This window comes from Budorcas taxicolor, chromosome 21 (assembly GCF_023091745.1).
Source record: "Budorcas taxicolor isolate Tak-1 chromosome 21, Takin1.1, whole genome shotgun sequence".
Classification (NCBI taxonomy): domain Eukaryota; kingdom Metazoa; phylum Chordata; class Mammalia; order Artiodactyla; family Bovidae; genus Budorcas; species Budorcas taxicolor.
In genome coordinates, this window is record NC_068930.1 from 16,845,903 (window position 1) to 16,860,206 (window position 14,304).

General features: G+C 41.5%; 1 pseudogene; it reads right to left on the minus strand.

Moving 5' to 3' along the window:
- Positions 1-2,924: 2,924 nt before the first annotated feature.
- Positions 2,925-11,955, minus strand: LOC128066884 (60S ribosomal protein L36-like; annotated as a pseudogene).
- Positions 11,956-14,304: the final 2,349 nt, after the last annotated feature.

Below are 14,304 nucleotides of genomic sequence, written 5' to 3' on the forward strand. Positions count from 1 at the left end.
TTATTGATTCAATCTCTGTGCTGGTTATAAGTTTATCTTATGATTCTGTTTCTTCTTGAGTCAGTTTTGGTACTTTGTGTGTTTCTAAGAACTTGTCCATTTTATCTAAGTTATTTGATTTATTGGCAAATTATTTTTCTTAATATTCTCTTATAATTCTTCCTGTGAAGTTTGTAGTATGTCCCCATTTTCATTTCAGATTCTAGTAATTTTAGTGTCCGCACCACCTCCACCACCTTCCACCACTGGTCTAGCTATAGGCTTGTCAGTGTTGTTGATCTTTTAAAAGAATCAGCTTCTGGTTTTGTTGATTTTCCTTATCATTTTTCTAGTCTCTATTTCATTTATTGACACTTTAATTTTTACTTCCTCTTTTTGAAGTTTTGGATTTAGTTGCCCTTCCTTTTTTTTTTTTTTTTTTTTTAATTTCCTAAAGATGTAAGGTTAGGTTATTGATTTGAGATCTTATTAAAAAAATTTTTTTTTTCTTTTGGGCCATGCTGTGCAGCTTGTGGGATCTTAGTTCCCCAACCAGGGATAGAACCCAGGCCCTCAGCTGTGAAAGTGTAGAATCATAACCACTGGACAGCCAGAGATTTCTGGAGATCTTATTTTTTTAAAGGTTAAATGATCTATGCAATCTGAAGAGAAATCAGAGTATTGAGATCTTATTTTTTAACAAAGACATTTAAAGCTATAAATTTCCCTTTGAAAGCTACTTTCACTGCATTCTGTAGGTTTTATGTTTTCATATTTATCTCAAAAAATTTGTTAAAATCTCTGTGATTTTTCCTTTGACTCATCGATAGTTTAAGAGTATGTTCTTAAATTTCTGAATTTTTGTGAATTTCCCAGGTTTCCTTCTCTATTGATTTATCTTCTAGTTTGCTGATTATTTCCTCTGCTCAAATCTATCATTGAGCCCATCAGGTAATTTTTTTCATCTAAATCACTGTAATTTTCAACATCAGACTTTCTGTTTGGTTCCCTTTTGTACTTTCTATCTATTATCTCTTATTTGTTTAGACATTGTTCTCCTGCTTTCTTTTATTTCCTCGTGCATGGTTTCCTTCAGTTCTTTGAACATATTTAAGACAGTTTATTTGATCTAAAGTCTTTGTCTAGTAAATCCAACGTTTGACCTTCCTCAGGAATGATTTCTAATTCTTTTCTTTCTTTTTTGCAAATGAGCCATATTCTCTTGTTTCTTTATATGTCGCTTTTTTTTTTCCAAAAAATGGACACTTTGCATATCATAATATGGTACTGGAAATCAGGTTTTTACCTCTGTGAGTTCTCTTACTGCTTAGTATGGGATGTTGTTTGTTTAGTGATTATTCTGAACCACTTTCTAAAAGACCATGGTCTTTGTCATGTTTGACCGTTAAAGTCTTCTCTTGTTTGTTAATCAAGAAACTAATCATTTGACAGAGATTTCCTTAAAGGAAAAGAGTCAAAGAGGAAAAGAAAAGAAAATGCTCCTGGTCTTTCCTGATTGGTTCTGTCACTGATTGGGCCCCTTCTTCAATGCTAAGCCAGGTCTTTTACAACTCCGACTTGGCTGTCATTCTCTGTGTGGAGCTTAAAGGTCAGTCAGGCTTCCCCGGTGGCTCAGATGGTAACCTGTAATGCGGGAGACCTGGGTTTGATCCCTGGATCGGGAAGATCCCCTGGAGAAGGAAATGGCAACCCACTCCAGTACTCTTGCCTGGAAAATTCCATGGACGGAGGAGTCTGGTAGGCTACAGTCCATGGGTTAGCGAAGAGTCGGACATGACTGAACAACTTCACCTTAAAGGTCAGTCAGAGGTGAAAACTTAGGGTCTTAGATATTTTGCAGGTGTGGGACACACACACGTCTCTCCTGATTCCCTATGCCATATGCAGATGGCACCCAAAGTCTTTATGCCCCCATGCACCTCCGCCCTGAACTTCCCCTATCCAGGCTACTCAGTCCATCCATTGCAGGCCCTGTCTGCTATCCCCTGCTTTGTGTGTGTGTGTGTATATGTTAGTTGCTTAATCATGTGCAACTCTTTGCGACCCTATGGACTGCAGCCCTTCAGGCTCCTCTGTCTATGAGACTCTCTAGGCAAGAGTACTGGGGCAGGTTGCCTTTCCCTCCTCCAGGGGATTGCCTGAAGGGATCAAACCTGGGTCTCCTGCATTACAGGCAGATTCTTTACTGCTTTGCCACCAGGGAAGGCCCATCCCCTGCTCTAGGGACCTGCAAATAGAACATTCACCTTTAAATGCTTCTGACAAACACCACCTGGGAAGCTACCCTAGCCCTGAGAAAGTTCTAAGGCTCATCTCGCAAGGATCCATCAGACGGGTCAAATCACACAACGACAGTTCCTAGAGACCAGGATCAGTGTTGCCTCGTTTGACATCAGCAAGCCCACACCAAGAATCCGGACCACCATCCTCATGCCTGCTGATAAGGTAGAGGTTGGGGGATAATAAGTAGGTAAATTAAAATGTCACAGTGGGTTTTTTGGACTGTAAGGAGATCAAACCAGTCAATCAGAAAGAAAATCAGTCCTGAACATTCATTGGAAGGACTGATGCTGAAGCTGAAGCTCAAAAACTTTGGCCACCTGATGCGAAGAGCTGACTCATTGGAAAAGACTCTGAGGCTGGGAAAGATTGAAGGTGGGAGGAGAAGGGGATGACAGAGGATGAGATGGTTGGGTGGCATCACTGACTCAGTGGACTTAAGTTTGAGCAAGATTCAGGAGTTGGTGAAGGACAGGGAAGCCTGGCATGCTGCAGTCCATGGGGTTGCAAAGAGTCGGACATGACTGAGCAATTGAACTGAATTGAACTGTGGTTTTTTTTAGAAAATGAAAATTGTGTTGCTTCTTTCCTTTTTTTTTTTTTTGTCTATCTGAAAAGGTTTATTGTGCACAGAGGGGAAGGGCTCAGTCCTTCTTGGCTGCCACTTTCCTCATGGAGGCCATGGCGTTGCTCAGCTCTTCTCTCTTCCTCTTGGCACTTTTGTGTGTCCCCACCCTTTTTTTTCCCCTTTATTTTTTAAAAAAATTATTTATTTTAATTGGAGGTAATTACATTCTTTTTTTAATTTATTTTTTATTGAAGGATAATTGCTTTACAGAATTTTGTTGTTTTCTGTCAAACCTCAGCATGAATCACCCATAGGTATATGTATATACCCTCCCTTTTGAACCTCCCATCTCCCTCCCCATCCCAGCCCTCTAGGTTGATACAGAGCCCCTGTTTGAGTTTCCTGAGCCATACAGCAAATTCCTGTTGGCTATCTATTTTACATACGATAATGTAAGTTTCCATGTGACTCTTTCCATACATCTCACCCCCTCCTCCCCTCTCCCCATGTCCATAAGTCTGTTCTCTATGTCTGTTTCTCCATTGCTGCCCTGTAAATACTTCAATACCGTTTTTCTAGATTCTGTATATATGGGTTAGAATACAGTATTTATCCTTCTCTTTCTGACTCACTTCACTCTGTCTAATAGATTCTAGGTTTATCCACCTCATTAAAACTGATTCAAATGCGTTCCTTTTTACGGCTGAGTAATATTCCATTGTGTATACGTACCACAACTTCTTTATCCATTCATCTGTCATTGGACATCTAGGTTGCTTCCATGTTCTAGCTATTATAAATAGTGCTGCAATGAACAATTTTCAGTTTTTGTTTCCTCAGGGTATATTGCCTAGGAGTGGGATTGGTGCGTCATATGGTGGTTTTATTCCTAGTCCTTTAAGGAATCTCCATACCATCTTCCATGGTGGCTGTATCAATTTACATTCCCACCAATAATGCAGGAGTGTTCCATTTTCTCCACACCCTCTCCAGCATTTATTGTTTGTAGACTTTTTGATGATGGCCATTCTGACTGGTGTGAGGTGATATCTCACTGTAGTTTTGATTTGCATTTCTCTAATAATGAGCAATGCTGAGCATCTTTTCATGTGTTTGTTAGTCATCTGTATGTCTTCTTTGGAGAAATGTCTGTGTAGGTTGTTTTCCCACTGTTTGATTGGGTTGTTTGTTTTTCTGGTATTGAGTTGTAAGAGTTGCTTGTTTATTTTGGAAATTAATCCTTTGTCAGTTTCATTTGCTATTATTTTCTCCCATTCTTAGGGTTTTCTTTTCACCTTGCTTATAGTTTCCTTGGCTGTGCAAAAGCTTTTAAGTTTAATCAGGTCCCACTTGTTTACTTATGTTTTTAATTCCATTACTCTAGGAGATGAGTCATAGAGGATCTTGCTTTGATTTATATAATTGAGTGTTTTGCCTATGTTTTCCTCTAAGAGTTTTATAGCTTCTGGTCTTACATTTAGGTCTTTAATCCAATTTGAGTTTATCTTTGTGTATGGTGTTATGAGGTGTTCTAATTTCATTCTTTTACATGTAGCTGTCCAGTTTTCCCAGCACCATTTGTTGAAGAGGCTGTCTTTGTCCAATTGTATATTCTTGCCTTCTTTGTCAAAAATAAGGTATCCATAGGTTTTTGGACTTTCTATCTTGTTCCATTGGTCTATATTTCTGTTTTTGTGCCAGTACCATACTGTCTTGATGACTGTAACTTTGTAGTATAATGTGAAGACAGGAAGGTTGATTCCTCCAGCTCCATTCTTCTTTCTCAAGACTGGTTTGGCTATTCGTGGTCTTTTGTGCTTCCATATGAGTTGTGAAATTTTTCTAGTTCTGTGTAAAATGCCATTGGTAATTTGATAAGGATCACATTAAATCTGTAGATTGCGTTTGGTAGTATAGTCATTTTCACAATATTGATTCTTCCTACCCAGGAACATGAAATATCTCTCCCTCTGTTTGTGTCATCTTTGATTTCTTTCATTCAGTTCAGTTCAGTTCAGTCACTCAGTCGTGTCCGACTCTTTGTGACCCCATGAATCCCAGCACGCCAGGCCTCCCTGTCCATCACCAACTCCCAGAGTTCACTCAGACTCACGTCCATAGAGTCCGTGATGCCATCCAGCCATCTCATCCTCGGTCGTCCCTTTCTCCTACTGCCCCCAATCCCTCCCAGCATCAGAGTCTTTTCCAATGAGTCAACTCTTCCCATGAAGTGGCCAAAGTACTGGAGTTTCAGCTTTAGCATCATTCCTTCCAAAGAAATCCCAGGGCTGATCTCCTTCAGAATGGACTGGTCGGATCTCCTTGCAGTCCAAGGGACTTTCAAGAGTCTTCTCCAACACCACAGTTCAAAAGCATCAATTCTTCAGCGCTCAGCCTTCTTCACAGTCCAACTCTCACATCCATACATGACCACAGGAAAAACCATAGCCTTGACTAGACGGACCTTAGTTGGCAAAGTAATGTCTCTGCTTTTGAAAATGCTATCTAGGTTGGTCATAACTTTTCTTCCAAGGAGTAAGCGTCTTTTAATTTCATGGCTGCAGTCACCATCTGCAGTGATTTTGGAGCCCCAAATAATAAAGTCTGACACTGTTCCCACTGTTTCCCTGTCTATTTCCCATGAAGTGATGGGACCGGATGCCATGATCTTCGTTTTCTGAATGCTGAGCTTTAAGCCAACGTTTTCACTCTCCTCTTTCACTTTCATCAAGAGGCTTTTTAGTTCCTCTTCACTTTCTGCCATAAGGGTGGTGTCCTCTGCATATCTGAGGTTATTGATATTTCTCCCGGCAATCTTGATTCCAGCTTGTGCTTCTTCCAGCCCAGTGTTTCTCATGATGTACTCTGCATAGAAGTTAAATAAGCAGGGTGACGATATACAGCCTTGACGTACACCTTTTCCTATTTGGAACCAGTCTGTTGTTCCATGTCCAGTTCTAACTGTTGCTTCCTGACCTGCATACAGATTTCTCAAGAGGCAGGTTAGGTGGTCTGGTATTCCCATCTCTTTCAGAATTTTCCACAGTTTATTGTGATTCACACAGTCAATAGTGTCTTATAATTTTCTGTGTACAGATCTTTTGTCTCCTTAGGTAAGTTTATTCCTAGATATTTAATTCTTTTTGTTGCAATGGTGAACGGGATTGATTCCTTAATTTCTCTTTCTGAATTTTCGTTGTTAGTGTATAGAAATGCAAGTGATTTCTGTGTATTGATTTTGAATCCTGCAACTTTGCTAAATTCACTGATTAGGGTTCTCTATGTATAGTATCATGTCATCTGCAAACAGTGAGAGCTTTACTTCTTCTTTTTTGATCTGGATTCCTTTTATTTCTCTTTCTTCTCTGATCGCTGTAGCTAGGACTTCCAGAAGTATGTTGAATAATAGTGGCGAAAGTGGGCACCCTTGTTTTGTTCCTGATCTGAGGGGGAATGCTTTCAGTTTTTCACCATTGAGAATAACGTTTTCTGTAGGCTTATCATATACAGCTTTTACTATGTTGATGTAGATTCCTTCTATGCCCATTTGTTGAAGAGTTTTAACCATAAATGGGTGTTGAATTTTGTCAAAGTCTTTTCTGCATCTATTGAGATTATCATATGGTTTTTATCTTTCAATTTTTTAATATGGTGTATCACACAGATTGATTTGCATATATTGAAAAATCCTTGCATCCCTGGAATAAACCCAACTTGATTATGCTGTATGAGTTTTTGATGTGTTGCTGAATTCTGTTTGCTAAAATTTTGTTGAGGATTTTTGCATCTACATTCATCAGTGAAATTGGACTATAGTTTCCTTTTTTTGTGTTGTCTTTGGTTTTGGTATCAGGGTGATGGTGGCCCTGAGGAATGAATTTGGAAGTGTCCCTTCCTCTGCAATTTTTTGAAAGAGTTTTAGAAGGATAGGCATTAGCTCTTCTCTAAATGTTTGATAGAATTCTCTTGTGAAGCCATCTGGTCCTGGGCTTTTTGTTTTTTGGGAGATTTTTGATTATAGCTTCAGTTTCAGTGGTTATAATTGGGTTGTTCATAATTTCTATTTCTTCCTGGTTTAGCATTGGAAGATTGAACTTTTCTAAGAATCTGTCCATTTCTTCCCAGTTATCTATTGTATTGCCATGTAGTTGTTCATAATCAGCTCAGTCACTCGGTTGTGTCCAGCTCTTTGTGGCCCCATGAATCGCAGCATGCCAGGCCTCCCTGTCCATCACCAACTCCCGGAGTTCACTCAAACTCATGTCCATCGAGTCAGTGATGCCATCCAGCCATCTCATCCTTTGGCGTCCCCTTCTCCTCCTGCCCCCAATCCCTCTCAGCATCAGAGTCTTTTCCAATGAGTCAACTCTTTGCATGAGGTGGCCAAAGTATTGGAGTTTCAGCTTCAACATCAGTCCTTCCAAAGAACACCCAGGGCTGATTTCTTTTAGAATGGAGTGGTTGGATCTCCTTGAAGTCCAAGGGACTCTCAAGAGTCTTCTCCAACACCACAGTTCAAAAGCATCAATTCTTCGGCGCTCAGCTTTCTTCACAGTCCAACTCTCACATCCATACATGACCACTGGAAAAACCATAGGCTTGACTAGACAGACCTTTGTTGGCAAAGTAATGTCTCTGCTTTTGAATATGCTGTCTAGGTGGGTCATGACTTTCCTTCCAAGGAGTAAGCGTCTTAATTTCATGGCTGCAATCACCATCTGCAGTGATTTTGGAGCCCAGAAAAATAAAGTCTGACACTGTTTCCACTGTTTCCCCATCTATTTTGCATGAAATGATGGGACCATGAAGATTCCATGATCTTCGTCTTCTGAATGTTGAGCTTTAAGCCAACTTTTTCACTCTCCTTTCACTTTCATCAAGAGGCTTTTGAGTTCCTCTTCACTTTCTGCCATAAGGGTGGTGTCATCTGCATATCTGAGGTTATTGATATTTCTCCCGGCAATCTTGATTCCAGTTTGTGATATGTTGTTCGTAATAATCTCTTATAATCCTTTGTATTTCTGCATTGTCTGTTGTAACCTCTCCTTTTTCATTTCTAATTTTGTTGATTTGATTATTCTCTCTTTTTTTCTTGATGAGTCTGGCTAAAAGTTTGTCAGTTTTGTTTATCTTCTCAAAGAACCAGCTTTTAGTTTTATTAATCTTTACTATTGTTTCTTTCATTTCTTTTTCATGTATTTCTGCTCAGATCTTTATGAGTTTTTTCCTTCTACGTTTTTTTGTTCTTCTTTTTCCAGTTGTTGTAGGTGTAAAATTAGGTTGTCTATTCAATGTTTTCCTTGTTTTTTGGAGGTAGGACTATATCACTATAAACTTCCCTCTTAGAACTGCTTTTGCTGCATCCCATAGAGTTTGAGTTGTTGTGATCTCATTGTCATTTGTTTCTAGAATTTTTTTTATTTTCCTTTTGATTTCTTCAGTAACCTGTTGGTTATATAGAAACGCATTGTTTAATCTCCATGTGTTTGTGTTTCTTACACTTTTTTTCTTATATTTAGCCTCACCATTGTGGTTGGAGAAGATGCTTTGTACGATTTCAATTTTTAAAAATTTACTGAGGTTTGATTTGTAACCTAAGATGTGGTCTATCCTCGAGAATGTTCCATGTGCACTTGAGAAGAAGGTGTATTCTTCTGCAAATGGATGTTATGTCCTGAAGATATCAATGATATCCATCTCATCTAAAGTATCATTTAAGGTTTGTGTTTCCTTATTGATTTTCTGTTTTGATGATCTGTCCATTGGTGTGAGTGGGTTGTGTTACTGTCAATTTCTCCTTTTATGTCTGTTAGTGTTTGTTTTATGTATTGAGGTGCTCCTATGTTGGGTGCATAGATATTTACAATTGTTACAATCCTTTTGGATTGATCCCTTGGTCATTATGTAGTGTCCTTCCTTATATCTTGTAATCTTCTTTATTTTAAGGTGTATTTTGTCTGATATGAGAATTGCTATTTCAGCTTTCTTTTGCTTCCCATTTGCATGGAATATATTTTTCTATCCTCTCACTTTCAGTCTATATGTGTCTTTGGGTCTGAAGTGGGTTTCTTGTAGATAGCATGTATATGGGTCTTTTTTTTTTTTCTACCCATTCAGCTAGTCTGTGTCTTTTGGTTGGAGCCTTTAATCCATTTACATTTAAAGTAATTATTGATATATATGTTCCTATTGCCATTTTATTGTTTGGGGTTGATTTTGTAGATCTTTTTTTTCTGTTGTATTTCTTGACTATATAAGTCCCTTTAACATTTGTTGAGCGACTGAACTGAACTGAACTGAACATTTGTTATAAAGCTGGTTTGGTGGTACTGAATTCTCTGAACTTTTGCTTGTCTGAAAACTTTTTATTTCTCCATCAATTTTGAATGAGATACTTGCCGGGTAAGGTAATCTTGGTTGTAGACTTTTCCCTTTCAGTACTTTAAATATACCCTCCCATTCCCTTCTGGCCTGCAGAGTTTCTGCTGAAAGATCAGCTGGCAAGTGCATTCGGCTTCCCTTGTGTGTTACTTATTGCTCCTCCCTTGCTGCTTTCAGTATTCTTTCTTTGTGTTTAGTCTTTGTTAGTTTGATTAGTATGTGTCTTGGCATGTTTCTCCTTGGATTTATCCTGTATGGGACTCTTCATGCTCCTTGGACTTGAGTGACTATTTCCTTTTCCATGTCAGGGAAATTTTCAACTATAATCTCTTCAAAAGTTTTCTCATACCCTTTCTTTTTCTCTTCTTCTTCTGGGACCCCTATAATTTGAATGTTTGCATTTGATATGGTCCCAGAGGTCTCTGAAACTCTCCTTAGCTCTTTTCATTCCTTTTATTCTGCTCTTCAGAAGTTATTTCCACAATTTTATCTTCCAGCTCTCTGATTTGTTCTTCTGCTTCAAATATTCTGCTATTGATTCCTCCTAGAGTATTTTTAATTTCAGTAGTTGTGTTGTTTGTCTCTGTATGTTTATTCTTTAATTCTTCTGGGTCTTTATTAATTGATTCTTGCATTTTCTCCATTTTGCTTTCAAGGTTTTCAATCATCTTTACTATCATTGTTCTGAATTCTTTTTCAGGCAGTTTGCCTATTTCTTCTTCATTTATTTGTACTTTTGTGTTTCTAGTGTGCTTCATTTGTGCTGTATTTATATTTATATTTGTATAAATATATATGTTTGTATTTATATTTATGGGACAGATCTGCATCTTGTACAGCTGGTGGGAAGGGTTTGAGTCTTCTTCCTTACCCACACTGCCCCTGGTTTCAACTGTGGTTTTATTTCCACCTCTACACATGGGTTGTCCACTGGGGATTGCTCCTGAGGCTGCCCTGGAGGGCTTGGGTTTGCCCCTCTGAGGGCCAGGTGTGAAGGTGGTGCAGCTGCTTGGGTCACAAGGGTTCTGGCAGCACCAGGTACTCAGAGGGGTTGGTGGCTAGGGTATCAGGAAATCTGTGCTCTAGAAGGGAATGGCTGGAGAAGGCAAAGGCAACCCAGTCCAGTACGCTTGCCTGGAAAATCCCATGGACGGAGGAGCCTGGTGGGCTGCAGTCCATGGGGTCGCTAAGAGTCAGACACGACTGAGCGACTTCAGTTTCACTTTTTCCTTTCATGCATTGGAGAAGGAAATGGCAACCCATTCCAGTGTTCTTGCCTGGAGAATCCCAGGGATGGGGGAGCCTGGTGGGATGCCGTCTATGGGGTTCACAGAGTCAGACATGACTGAAGCAACTTAGCAGCAGCAGCAGCAGCAGAAGGGTATGGCAACCAGTAGTGGCCAATACGCTCCAGTATTCTTGCCTGGAAAACCCCCTCTCTGATAGAGAAGCCTGGCAGGCCATAATCTACAGGGTTGCAAAGAGTCAGACACTACCGAAGCAACACTGCATGCATAGACACAAGATTTTTTCTGCCTGTGGCAGCTCTGCCCCAGTGAGAATTGAATATGGAGGTGATGCAGCTGCTTGGCTTATGGGGACCCTGGCAGTGCCAAGGGTGCAGGGAGATGGACTGCCTCGGCTGCAGGAGTTACGGTTCTATCACAGTCTTTTTCTGAGCCTCTTGTAGCTGGTGATCAGAAGGCCTCTTTGGCCAGTCTTTCTGCATAGCTCAGCCCATTCAGGCACTTAGAGGGCTCCCTTGCCTAGGGTCCTGCTCTGTAAATCGTCACATCAGTCACTGAAAGGAGCACCCTGGCTGGGGTCCTACTCTGTAGCTCAGTGAGTCAGGCATTTGATGGGCCAGCCTCTCTACTGTTCGGCTGCCAGTGCTGGTGTGTGGGGAGAGAGAGGCTTGGTGATGGCTCCCCTCCACGAGTGACTCAGCAGTATCACCTTGCTTCCATGGCTGCCTGGCTTTCCTGCACAGGCATTTCCCACCACGATCTCCCTCACATCCCCTCGATCTGTCTCTCTGCAGTCAACAGCAGCCCTCGCCCTGGGATTGCTCCACAATCCCTAAACTCCAGCTCCGAGCCGGTGCACCTTTCAGGAGACCAGCGTTCCTGTTCAGGGTATGTATGGCTGCAGCAAGGACTGTCTGATTCTCATTCCATGTAGGCTGCAAGAGATCAGCTGTTTCACTCTCAGCCTTAAATGTTTCTCCTCTGACTCAGACAGTGGCACCAATGTGGGGATCAGACCCCTGCTTCAGTTCCCCCACCTGCCGAGGGCAGGTCCAGTCCTACTAACACTCCTGTTTTTCTCCCTAATTCCTTCATCCTACTAAGTTTTGCATGGTTCTATATACTCTTTTCCACTGGTCAGGTCCTCCTGTCCGCACTCAGCTGGTGTTCTGCGTGCGCTTGCTTGTGTGTCTGAAGGTATATTCCTCATGTACCCGTGGAGAGAGATGTACTGCATGTCCACCTCCTTCTCCCCCCACCCTTTTCTTGATGAACTTGAGGACCTGCTTGTCCTTGGAGACTTTGAGCAGCTCCATGACCTGCTGCTCATAAGATGCATACTTCCCAGATCATGTTCTGCACAAACGTGGTGTGTTTGGTAAGGTGCCTGTGACGGCCGTTGTGCCTCAGCTTGCTCACGTACATGGTCACCTTGCGGCTCTTGCTGAGGCCCATGGCCACTGGGTAGCTCAGAGCCATGGATGCTGTTCTTCAAAGGCTGCCACTGTGGAAGGCCCACATATTCCTTTTTTAATGTTCCCCTGGGGGCTGTAAAATTTTGTTCAAATTCAGAGTTCTATAAAAGTCAATCCTGATAAGTTTTTGCCAGCTTTATAATTCTTTTCTGAAGTCTCTTACTTTTCCAATTTTAATGACATCATCAGATCTCTTGATTTTAATTCTACAGTATCTCTAAAATATGACTTCTCTCTCTCTTTTCAAAAAATATGTATTTGTTTATATGTGTTTATTTGGCTACATAAAAAATGTATTTTAAAATTTATTTATATTTGTTCATCTGGCTACATCAGATCCCAGTTGCAGCATGTAGAATCTTGGTTGCATCCAGTGGTATCTTTCCTTGTGGTCCATGGATTCTCTGGTTGTGGCACCTGGGCTTCGTTGCCTCTGGCATGTGAGATCCTAGCTCCCTGGCTAGGGATTGAACCCATGGCCGTGCACTGGAAGGCAGATTCTCAACCACTAGACCACCAGGGAAGTACTGAAGATGGCTTTCTTCTACCAAAGCTCAGTAGGAATATCCCTCTCCTTCAGCTACAACTCCAGCTGTCTCTGGCTTCCCATAACCATCCCTCCCAAGGCCCTCAGGCCTGCAGTTACAATGGTCCCCACTATTACTAACCCTGATGTGTGACCCCATCCCAAGTTTGCTTCTCTTAAATGCACCTGCGCTTGGAACATGAGCCCTTCACTAGACTCTCTTCAGTTGCCCCTGCTGCTTCAGGTCAAGTGCTCCAGCAGCATCTTGCCAACAACCTGACTGGTTATCATGAAACTATACCTGGCTGAGGAGAGGGTGGCAATGTGTCCCGTGGCATCTCCCGTGAGCTTTTCTTGGGTCTTCTCCTCTCTTTTTTGCTTCTTCTCTTTCTCCTGCCTTGGATATAATTCTGCCAACCATCCTGGGTGCCGAGGACAAGGGCCACCCTCAGGAAGGCAATGTCGTACCCTGGAAGGAACCTGCCTCCTGAGGGCCTCATGGGGAAGAAGTGATGTCAATTGTGTGATTCTGGGTGAACTGCTTCATCTTTTTGAATCTTAGTTTCCTTATCTGCCAAGTGGGTCTTAGTACTAGCGGCCCCGCAGGCTTATAATGAAGACAAAATGAGAAAAGTTACACAAAGTTTGAAGTGAAGTGAAGTCACTTAGTCGTGTCCGACTCTTTGCGACCCCGTGGACTGTAGCTTGCCAGGCTCCTCTGTCCATGGGATTTTCCAGGCAAGAATACTAGAGTGGGTTGCCATTTCCTTCTCCAGTGGATCTTCCCAACTCAGGGATTGAACCCAGGTCTCCCGCATTGTAAGCAGATGCTTTTACCATCTGAGCCACCAGGGAAGTCTAATTTACACAAAGGCCTACACAAAAGAATGCAAGCAAACAAAAGGGGGTCCCATACATATTGTGAATTTGCCTTCAATGAAAACTCCAAACCTTTATACTCCTTCAGGGAAGATGCACAACCTATCTTTACTTTCACCAAGGGAGTAACACCTTAGATTTGCAGTTTGCAAAGCACCTTAACATTCATTATATTTAATCCATGCAACACTTCTGGGAGGGAGGAGGCAGTTTGGCATGACTATTAAAAAAATTTTTTTTTATTAGAAAAGGAAGAGCAATGGAGAAAGAGATGACCTACAGAAAGATACTCACATAACTAGTTAACTAAAGAGGGACAGAATCAGGTCTAGAATTCTGTCACTTGACCTCCACATGACAGAAGAAGGCAATTGAAAGTCCTCGTTGGGAAATCTTATTATGTTTATTACAAATTGCCCCGTGGTAAAACATCAGGTCTCTGATAGCAGATTGTCTCAGGGGCCAGTCTGCAAGTCGTTCCCTTAGAGACTGTGGCGCCTCGTCAGGACGGCAGCGTGGGACACAGTTGAAGGACTTTTTGGGACAAGGGAACAATGGGTGAATTCCACAAACAAATCTGAAGAATTTGAGAAAAAAACCCTCAGAGTCTATGATGCTTGGTATTAAGACAACCTTGTGGCTGTCATCGTTTTTCTTTCTAGCAGGGAACTCAAGAAAGAGGATGTGGAGAAGCCAGAGCATTGTGATTTGCAGCTAGAAAGGAAACTTCGAGTCTCTGATAGTATGAGCCCAGTGATGTCTGCTTTCCAGGTCACAGAGGGAGGCAGGCGGCTGAGCTGGGCAGACCGACAAGTAGCCCAAAGGGCTCCCCTAGATCTGTGCAGTATTACAGGGACGAGCACCAGTCCATTTTGGGTGGAAGACTAGGATAAACCACGGCAACTAACTGTCGTGACTTACAGGGCAAGGGTTTTAAATTTTTAAAGA